General features: G+C 35.9%; 1 long non-coding RNA gene across 1 annotated transcript in view; it reads right to left on the reverse strand.

Moving 5' to 3' along the window:
• LOC101057909 (uncharacterized) overlaps nucleotides 1-10,498 on the reverse strand; it is a 169,622-nt gene extending 159,124 nt beyond the window's left edge. The window contains exon 1 of the long non-coding RNA XR_010155287.1: nucleotides 10,268-10,498. This is a non-coding gene — a long non-coding RNA (uncharacterized LOC101057909). The remainder of the gene's footprint in view (nucleotides 1-10,267) is intronic.
• Nucleotides 10,499-10,958: the final 460 nt, after the last annotated feature.

Genomic DNA, 10,958 nt, shown 5'->3' on the forward strand with positions numbered 1-10,958 from the left:
TCTCCATTCTCTGCTTTCTTTTCAGCATAGATTTATATAATCTCTTACTATACTTACCACAAACTGCTCAATTTAATGTAAATATATTTGTGAATTTGTCTTTTCTCCCCTACCAGAAATAAGCTCTGATTATTAAGGCAGATCTAGTGGCATTACTTTTAATGGTGAAAACTGCAATTACTTTTGAACTAACCTAATAATGGGAACATACTCTAGGCCAAAAGATAGCTGCAAGCATTTAACACCTGCAATGAAAACATGTCTGCAACCATTTTTAGGCCAATATCTGTTAGTGCAGCCTCTCCAAGCCAAATTCCTATCAGCTTATCATGCCAGCCAGCCAAATGCAGGAGTCACTTGACACACTGGACAACTGAAGAGAACTTTCTACATCCTAAAAAGAACAATATTTCACTAGAAACTTCCTTCAGACTGGTTTAAATCCAACATTTTGATGCACCTATGTCTATTAACCAAGATGATTTTTATCAATAGGATGCTGCCACCCACATCTGCTTATCCTGGTTATTCATTACAGAAACAAAAAATCACTTCGGATAGTGTTTAACTGTAAACTAAGCACGTTTAGATGTTCATCAACAATTAAAACTCAGCAGCATTGTTTCTGTATTTTTTTAATTAATAGCAGAAGATGATAACACTGAAGTATTTTTTATCAAGGGAAAAATACACACTGCTAGAATCCCATTTAGTCTGTTATTTCTCTAGAAATTGTATGTAATAGTGGGGTGATATTGAAATCCACAAGAAGTTATGTTTATTTAGTGGACCCTAACCAAGAAAGTTGATATACTGAAACAACGGCCCTCAGTGCATTTGCTTCACCAGAAGCCCCCATAGCACAGACTCCCAGTACTTTTCAGCATGATTTTAGTGTAGCAGAAACTGAGAGAGAGAGAATAGTAGACAATGTAGAATTCCTTGTTAGGCAAAAACCTTGGAAGTCATTCTGACCACTTTTTTTTTCTTTCATTATTAGTCCTACGTTCATTCACAACCCAGGGAAGGAAAGGCCAAAAATAGCCACCAAACCATTGTGAAGCAGCTGTCTTTGGTGCATGAAGGCAAGCAGACATTTGGAAGTCCAAGTTTAGATAGTAAACAGAGGCTATATTGGAACAGTAATCATGCTAATTAATCATCATTTTGTTAGCAAATGTGCTGCACTTTGTATTTTCAAAGCATTGTATCATCATTAATTAATCAGCTGTAATCACTATTGCAGTGGCAAATCAAATTATGTACAAGACTTGAAAAGAAATTGTTGCATATGGAGTGCACTTAAAAAGTGCAAGTCTTTTTCTTTCTGTTATTTTTTTTTATTTATTTGTTTGTTTCTCCATCGAACAGGCTGTGCCATATTCTCTTTCACTTTTCTGCCCTAGCTTATGCTGTTCCTTCTACCTAGATCACAGATAACTCCTGTTCCTTTGTTAGATATCATCATAAGCAACACTTTTTCCTAGAGACAGTTCTCCAGTCCTGCTAAGCTATTTTAGAGACTCCTATAGTCCTTTTTCATAGAAACTTTTACCCTCTGTTAAATTGCCTGTCTAGTTGTTTGTTACTCATGCTAGGCTGCAGGTTTTGTGAGGAAGAGGCCACAGATGACATGTTCATCATTGCATCCCCGGCATGGTGCCTGACACTTGGTAGTCACCCAAAACGTGTGTTTTTTAAATGGAAAAAAAAAGAATCCTCCATGAGAGAGAGCTAATAAAAGGCAGTTATTGTTAACATGAGATCTCAGTACAAATCAATCTACTCAGCACTCCAGATGCTCTATCTCATTTAATGCTCACTGTGTTCCTTTGAGGTAGGTACCATATAGGTAATTGAAGTGACAGAGAGTAAATCATTTGCCCATGATCACACTGAAAGTAAATAACGAAATTGAAGCTGCATCATAGATTTCTCTGATTTCAACCCTACATGTCTATGAAAGTGATGAACAAGAAAATAGCAGGCCCTAAATCCAGAAACTAATCTGACACAACCAGGTCTCAGTGTTACCACAAACTGGACCAATGCTAATGGGTAGGCCATATTGTTCCTCTGTTGAACATTAGCAATCTCACAAAACAGCAGCATGAGACAAAGCCACTCTGAGACCATGATAAAGTGAAACAAAATATTAATAAGTCCACTTCATTATTTTATCTAAGCACACATCAAAATAAGGCCACTGTAGAAACCCCACAAAATACCAAACATCTCTTTCTCCTAGCTAATATGAGTCCCTGTTGCTTCTTTACTAATTATAGCTTTACCCTTGCTCTAATCGGCTGATATGGTTTGGATCTTTGTTCTCACCCAAATTTCATGTTTAATTGTAATCCCTCGCCATGCTAGAGGTGGGGCCTAGTGGAAGGTGTGTAGATCATAGGGGTGGAGGCTTCATGGCTAGGTGCTGTTTTCCTGATAGCGAGTTCTCGTGAGATCTGGTCATTTAAAATTGTGTGAAACCTCCCAGACACAACTCTCTCTCACTTGCTCCTGCTTTCACCATGTGACATGCCTGATCCCCTGTTGCCTTCCACCATAATTACAAGCTTACTAAGGCCTCCCTAGAAGCCCAGTGGATGCCAGCACCATGCTTCTGGTAAAGCCTGCAGAACTGTGAGCCAATTAAACCTCTTTTCTTTATAAATTACCAAGTCTCAGATACTTCTCTTTTTTTGAGACAGAGTCTTGCTCTGTTGCCCAGGCTAGAGTGCAGTGGCACAACATGTGAGTGCAGTGGCTCACTGCAGCCTCTGCCTCCAGGGCTCAAGTGATTCTCCTGCCTCAGCCTCTCGAGTAGCTGGGACTACAGGCATGTGCCACCACACCGGGCTAATTTTTTTTGTATTTTTAGTAGAGACTGGGTTTCACCATATTGGCCAGGATGGTCTCAAACTCCTGACCTCAAGTGATCCGCCCACCTCGGCCTCCCAAAGTGCTGGGATTACAGGTGTGAGCCACCACGCCCAGCCTTCAGATATTTCTTTACAGCAATGCAAGAATGGTCTAATACACCTGCCTTCTTTATAAATAAGGTTTATTGAGATACCCAATCATAGAATTTCCTTCACTTCCTGACAGCAGTTATGCAGAATAAATTGTTTCCCTAGACTCTTTTCAAAATCACCCATTCAAAGCCCCAATTCTTTAATACACCTTTCTTAACATCCTCTTACTGAAACAGTTCCCATGGCATGATTTTTGTCTTGCTGCAGTGAGAAATAAACTCAACTTTTTCAGCTACAGGTGGGTTTCTGGCTAGAGGGTATTGACATTGGGTTAATACAAAAGCACCTATTAGGCTGGAGAAAGAAAACGTGAGAACTTTTAATTATAAATTTTTGTTTTGAAAAATAAGAAAAATAATCTTAACCAATATTTAATACAGTATATACACATGGTTCCCTTTCTTCATCCTTCCCTCTGTGAGATGGCCACATGACAAATTAGGTACAGAACATAACTAGAGGGTCACACAAGGACAAATACTGTACAATTCCACTTACATGCAATATCTAGCAGACAAAATCATAGAAACAGAAAGTTGAATGGTGGTTTCCTGTGACTGAGGGGAGGGAAAAATAAGCAGTTGTTTGATGGGTATAGAGTTTCAGTTTTACAAGATCAAAATGTCCTACAGAACCGTTATACAACAAATGAATATATAGTTCATACCACTGAACTGTGCACTTTGAATGATTAAGATAATATATTTTATATTATGTGTTTTCTGTCATGATTTAAAAAAAAAAAAACTAGAGGGAAGAGTGAGTGTTCTACTGGAGGATTTGACATGGCAGCCATAGTCTTTAGTTCACTTCCTGGACACTGCAACAAACTGCAGGTGACATTGTCCCCAGCAACAAAGTTTGTATCTTATGTAATTAGTCACTGATAATATACCTTAGTAACTAAAACTTGAACCATGTTATGAGGGTACTGGTACTATTTATTAAACCATGGTAACTGAAATTCATTTGACACTTTGTCTCTCATTTATGTTTTTCTCGAAGAATATAATGGTATATGCCATGTTAAAAAAATAGATGAGTAGGACAAAATCCCTCACTTCAACAAGTTTATAGTTTAATGGGTGTCAACAAAATACATAAATTCTGTAATCTGATAAACATAATGATCAAAAATAATGTACAAGTTTATAGGTGAGGGAAATTACCCTTGGTCAAAGGATCAAAAAGATAATGAAGCTAATGGCATGGAAGACAAACATTTTCAAAGTTATTCCTGTGGTTTCATGGCTTTCTATTGACAGGATCACATTTTTACTTGGTTTTTCCTATTTCCCAGATGTTAGTTGTTTTGCTGTTTTAAATAGTGTTATGATGAATAACTTTGAAATTGCAATAACTTTGAAGTGGAATACCTAGACAAATGGGCATGGAGATTTTTAAAGCTGTTGGTGCATACTGCTGGTCTTAAAATGTTTAATGCCATTAGCTTTTATGATCTTTGTCTTCATTCCTCAATCAAAACTAATTTTACTCACCTATGAGTTTTCATAGCATCTTTGATCCTTATGTCCATTGAGTTATATTATTCTATGCATAAAAGTGTGGAAACAATACTTATAAGGTATTAGGGACCTATTTTTCTGGGGAGCCAAAATTGGGAAAATAGCATGCATTGCTTACTGAATGCCAACAATCAGAGCTGTCTCAGAGAACAAGAGTCTCTCCAAAAAATATTTTCTGAGCTTTCTAGGAATTATAATCCATGTGGAAAAATTAACCATATTGGTGAAATATTTAATAGTTTAGGAACATTTTGTACTTTGATAGCTTCAGAACAAAACCTGTTTGTGACTATTCAAACAAAGAAAATTTTTTTTAAAATGTAGTCAACTTGTGCTTGTCTTCCTTCTACCACCAAACTGGGTTCAGTGCCACTAACAGTAAGGGCTCTAGAGAAGAGTCAGGGGATAAATGGGGTAGGAGTGAATTTTGTTCATGTTTGGTATTATGTCTATATAAACATTTCATAATGCCTTTGAAACCATACACAAACAGTGAGTGATTTAAAAATTAGAATTTTGCTTATCTCAGGTATTACATACCAACATGAAGCTAGAATTACTCTGTACTTGTTTCATGCTTATTCTGCTCTATTTCAGGAGAATGTAAAAATTATATTTCATTAATATTTTTCTCCAAAAGGTTTCCAAAGCATTAGGTACAAAAATCAGATGAATATATGGACATTGCCTCAATTTTTCTGCATAGCAGGCTCACATCTGTGATTAAAAAGTAAAGAACTGGAGACTTTCCGTTTCTAGTCTGGCCTGTGAAGAACTTAGAAGTTGTCACACTTCCTAACAAGAGGCAAAAAGCTGAACAACCTGAAAAATCAACAGCACTTCTTAGAGCTGTCAGAGAAGTGAGGTCACAGGGCAAACCACTGCCCCAAACTTGAAGAGAGCAACAAGCAAATACAGAGAATTGGAATTTATCACAGCAGAAACCCCAGGGGCAGGTTAGAAAACTTCAGCCTAAACTAGTAGCAGAGCAGGAAAACTTGAACGTCTGGAGGCTGAGTGAGAACCAGCCTGAGACCTTACAATTTTAGGAGGACCCAGGCATGGGGGATCCCTCATGCTTTGTGAATTTTACCTCTGGGAACTCTACCATGTCCATGTCCTGATAGTGAATAATGGAGAAAAATCTCCCTATGCTTCTGGTGAGGGAATGAAAAAAGAATCTATCTGTTCTTTTTAACAAGTCCTGTCCTCAGGACCAGAAGCTAACCTGCTAGAGTTTTATCAGAGCCCAACCTACGCAGGGGAAGGGAAATATCCAATGCCAGCCCTCTGTAGCCATCCTGTCTAGCCTAATAGGGGAAATAGCATTGAGAAGCACTGGCGAAGTACAGGCCTACAGAAACACTGAGACCTAATCATAGGATACAGAATGCTTTTCTTCCTTCATACCTTAAACTACACCACTAAAGGCCTGGTTATTAGAGATTCTTTTACATATATACCATGTATGATTTCAACAAAAAATTATAAGGCATACAATACAGAATATAAAAATTAAAAGGCAAACAACACAGTTTAGAGAGAGAGAGCAAGCATTAGAACCAGAGTCAGCTATGACAGGTATGTTGCAATTATCCAACCAGGAATGCAAAACAACTATGATTAATATGCTAAGGGCTCTACTGGAAGAAGTACACAACATGCAAGAACAGATAGTGCAGAGAGATGGAAATTCTAAGAAAGAATCAAAAGAAAGCCTAGAGGTCAAAAACACTTACAAATGAAGAACGCCTTTGATGGACTCATTAGTAGATTGGACACAACTGAGGAAAGAACCTCTGAGCTTAAAGATATGAATAGACATTTCCAAAACTTAAAAGTGAAGAGAAAAATAAAATTGAAAAAAAAAAGAGAACAAAATATCCAAGAACTCTGGGACAACTAAAAAAGATATACCATGCACGTAATAGGAATGCCGGAAGAAAAAGACATAAAGAAAGGGGAAGAAGCAATATTTAAAGCAATAACGACTGGGAATTTCCTCCAAATTAATGTCAGACAGCAAACCACAGATCCAGAAAACTCAAAAGATCAGCGAGCAGGATAAATGCAAAAAAGCAAAACAGAAAAACAAAATAAAAACCCCTACACCGAGGCATACCATGTTCAAACTTCAGAAACAAAAAAAATTTTTTTTGGAAAGAAGGCAGAAGAAAATAAAAAGCACCTTACTTACAAAGGAACAAAGATAAGAATTACACCCAACTTCTTCCCAGAAGCCAGGCCAGCAAGAAGAGAGTGGCGTGAAATACTTAAAGTGTTGAGAGAAAAAAAGAACACCAACCTAGAATTTTGTACGCCATAAAATTATCCTCTAAAAGTGGAAGAGAAATAAAGACTTTCTCAGACAAACAAAAATTGAGCCAGTAGACTGAGAAATGTTAAAATAAGTTGTTCAGAAAGAAGGAAAATGATATAGACTAGAAACTCAGATCTACGTAAAGAAAAGAAGAGCATCAGAGACTGAATGAAGGTGAAATAAAAACTTATTTTTCTTATTCTTACTTGGTCTAACAGATAATACTTTCTTCAAAATAATAGCAACAATGCATTTGATTATATATGCTTATGTATAAATGAAATGAATAACAGCAATGATACAAAAGGAAGGGAGGAAATAATTATACATTTTTAAAAGCCCATAGAATGTACAACACCAAGAGTGAACTCTAATATAAACTATGAGCTTTGTGCATGTGTGGGGACAGGAGGTAAATGGGAACTCTACACTTTCCTCTCAATTTTGCTATGCACCTAAAACTGCTTTTAAAAATAAAGTTGGCCGGGCGCAGTGGCTCACACCTGTAATCACAGCACTTTGGGAGGCAGAGACAGGCGGATCACCTGAGGTCGGGAGTTTGAGATCAGCCTGATCAACATGGAGAAACCCCGTCTCTCCTAAAAATACAAAATTAGCTAGGTGTGGTGGCAAGTGCCTGTAATCTCAGCTACTCGGCAGGCTGAGGCAGGAGAATTGCTTGAACCCAGGAGGTGGAGGTTGCGGTGAGCCGAGATCGCACCATTGCACTCCAGCCTGGGCAACTAGAGCGAAATTCTGTCTCAAAAAAAAAAGAAAAAAAATTAAAAAACAATTTTTAAATAAATAAATATAAAGTTTAATAATTTTTTAAAGCCCAGCACACTGAGATGTACTATACACCTACACAATGAATAAAAGCAGAAAGTGACATCACCAAGTGTTGGTGGGATGCAGAGCAACAGGAACTCTCAAATTTTACTGACAGATAAATGGTATCCCTTGCAATAATGCTAAGCAGTTTTTTTACAGTTAAACATACATCTACTTGAAATAGCAACTCAACTCCTGTATCTTATCATAGAGAAATGAAAACATATTACTGTAATAAAAGAGTTGCACAAGAATGTTCATAACAAATTTATTCACAATAGCCAAAGAATGGAAACAATCTAAATGTCCATCAACAGGAGAATGAATAAACAAATTACAGTATATCAATACAAAAGAATACTATGTAGCAATAAGAATGAACTACTGATACATAGAACAACATGGATGAGTCTTATAGGCAAAATTCTGAGCAAAAGTAGCAAAATGCTAAGAAAAATAATTATCTGATACATATTAATTTTCCTAATCATATGTTATCAGGAAATTGCATATTAAAACAAGATGCGACTACATACCTATTAGAATGACTAAAATCCAAAACACTAACAACAAATGCAGGCAAGGATGTTAAAGCAACAAGAATTCTCATTCATTGCTGGTGGAATGCAAAATGGCACAGTCACTTTGGAAGACAGTTTGGCAGTTTCTTACAAAACTAAACATACTCTTACCATAAAATTCAGCATTTGCACTTCATTGTATTTACCCAAATGAACTAGAAACTTATGTCCACCCTAAAACCTTCACACAGATGTTTTTAGCAGCTTTATTCATAATTATCAAAACTTGGAAGCAGCCAAGATCTCCTTCAGTAGTAAAGAAACTGTGGTGTATTCATACAATGGAATATTAGTCAGCACTAAAAAGAAATAAGTTATCAAGGCATGAAGACATGGAAGAAACAAATGCATATTACTAAGTGAAAGAAGCCAATCTGAAAAGGGTTCATACTCCAACTATATGACATTCTTGAAAAGGCAAAACTATAGAGACAGTAAAAAAAAAAAAAATTAGTGGCTGCCAGAAGTTAGAGGGCAAAGAGGGAAGGGAAGGAAAGACAGAGCCCAGAAGTTATTTAGGGCAGCAAAACTATTCCATATGATACTACAATGGTGAACACATGTCATTAAACATTTGTCAAAAGCTGTAAAATGTACAGCACCAAGAGTAAACCGTACTGTAAACTAGTGACTTTTGGTAATAATGTGTCAATGTAGGCTCATTGATTGGAACAAATGTACCACCTTGGTGCCAGATGTTGACAGCAGGGGAGGTTGTGGATGTGTGGGGACAGGAGGTATATGGGAATTCCCTGTACTTTTTGCTCAATTTTGCTGTGAATCTAAAACTTCTCTGTATTAAAAAAAAAAGTAAATAATTGAATGTTTTTTTTTCTGAAAAGAGTGGCTGTGAATCTAGTAGACATTCACAGTATAATGTAAAAAAGAAGAGAAAAGATAGAGTTCAGTGAATACCTATGATGCAAGAATAGAGAGTTTTAGTTCACTAGCTAGTGGGATGTATAAGAAAATATCCCTAAGGTGTCTATAAATGTAGAGATTGACATTTTGAAAAACCAGCAAAAACTTTGTGGGACTTCACTCATAAATGGAATGTCAACATAAATTGGCACAATTTATATAGCTAGCACAGAAAGGAGAATTTTGTCACTGAATTTATGAAAAACCTGAAGGATAAATATTTTATTTTCAAGAGAATTTTTAAGGATATTATAAACTGAATAAAATATCATGTTGCTACTACTATAAGAACAAGTTTATCTCCATTATCAGTGACAACTTTCAGAGGACTACAAATCCAGTGTCGCTTGGGGCTCTGTAGTTTCTAGTTCCTTTGGAAGAACTATAATACAGATATTTTCAGCAAACAGACAGTACCACAAATCAGCCAGCCTATTTTAACATGTCCTTGTCCAATCAAAGTAAATGATGAATTAACAACAAACATCAACACTGTTAATGTTTATTGGTTATTTAAAATATCATAATAAACTAAGTAACACAACCAGTTTGACACTCACTTTTTAGATAAGTTTTGTTCATCTGTATTTACTTTTGTTTATGTTTCTTTATTTCCCCATGTTAGTTAATTAACACATATATACATAGACGTCTACACTTTCTCCTCCCAGAATTTGCAGCTTAAAATGTATAAAAGTCATTTTCTTTTGATTGTTAATATGCTATTTGTTCCAAAATCTGTTAATGCTCTCATTTCTTCTGGCAATGTGTTAATTGCTAACAAAAATAAGGTTTTGTTTACATAGTCATTACATCTACAAACACTTAGAAAATTTTGTTTGTCTCTTAAGAAAAGTAACAGTACAAATGAAATGGTCACTCACCAATTAAAGATGGTAGCTGACAACCATAAAACACATTATTCTGTTTCTTGCCTCTGTATTTGCTACTTTACATTAAATTCTAAATTTAATAAAATATTTCATTTATCTCTCTCTCCAATGTCACCAAAATTTTCCCCCAATATCTGAGAGACTAAAATGCAACCTTACTTGCCTGAGTCCTTATCCTAAGTAGTCACTGTTCAGTAAGCAGGCAGCATGTGTCCCTACAGGCACACGATTCAAACCAAGAAATAGAAAAGTCTTGAAAAAACTTTCACATTCAAAAGCGGCACCTTTGTTGATCTCCGAGAGCTCTGGTACAGTTACTCAGCTTGTTGTCAGTTTTTGTCACTAAAATACTGCCACCTTCAGGAAGAAATGTAGGAATCTGCAATTGCATTAGTGAGGGAATCTGACTGAGAACCCTTAAATCCAAATTCCACACGGCCCTTTATTAAAGCATAGCTATAATGTATCCTAAGTTATTTTTTCTATATAACTAAATATTAGTAATCTATTTTAGTAGATTTTTTCCTTAATAGCTTTTTTTTTCTGAATAGCTAGACATTACAGTGAAAAGCTGCCCAGAAATAACAAATGAAGATAATTCACTATTATAGATAGAAGTAAAACTTCTTCAGTAAGACCAGGGATTCTCAGGTATTAAATTACAAAACATGAAGAACAAGTTACAAAATATTTTCTATACTCAAATAATGAAATATATATATAGAAAATATTGGTACACTGTTTTAAGAAATAATTCCATGACCCATTTATACATTTTACAAGAAATATATCTCTTTAAATCCTCTTTGAGGATGCTAAAATAGGATTTTCCCCCTTTACCTTCTAGGTCCTCT

The sequence above is a fragment of the Pan troglodytes genome, chromosome 2 (assembly GCF_028858775.2).
Source record: "Pan troglodytes isolate AG18354 chromosome 2, NHGRI_mPanTro3-v2.0_pri, whole genome shotgun sequence".
NCBI classification, from domain to species: domain Eukaryota; kingdom Metazoa; phylum Chordata; class Mammalia; order Primates; family Hominidae; genus Pan; species Pan troglodytes.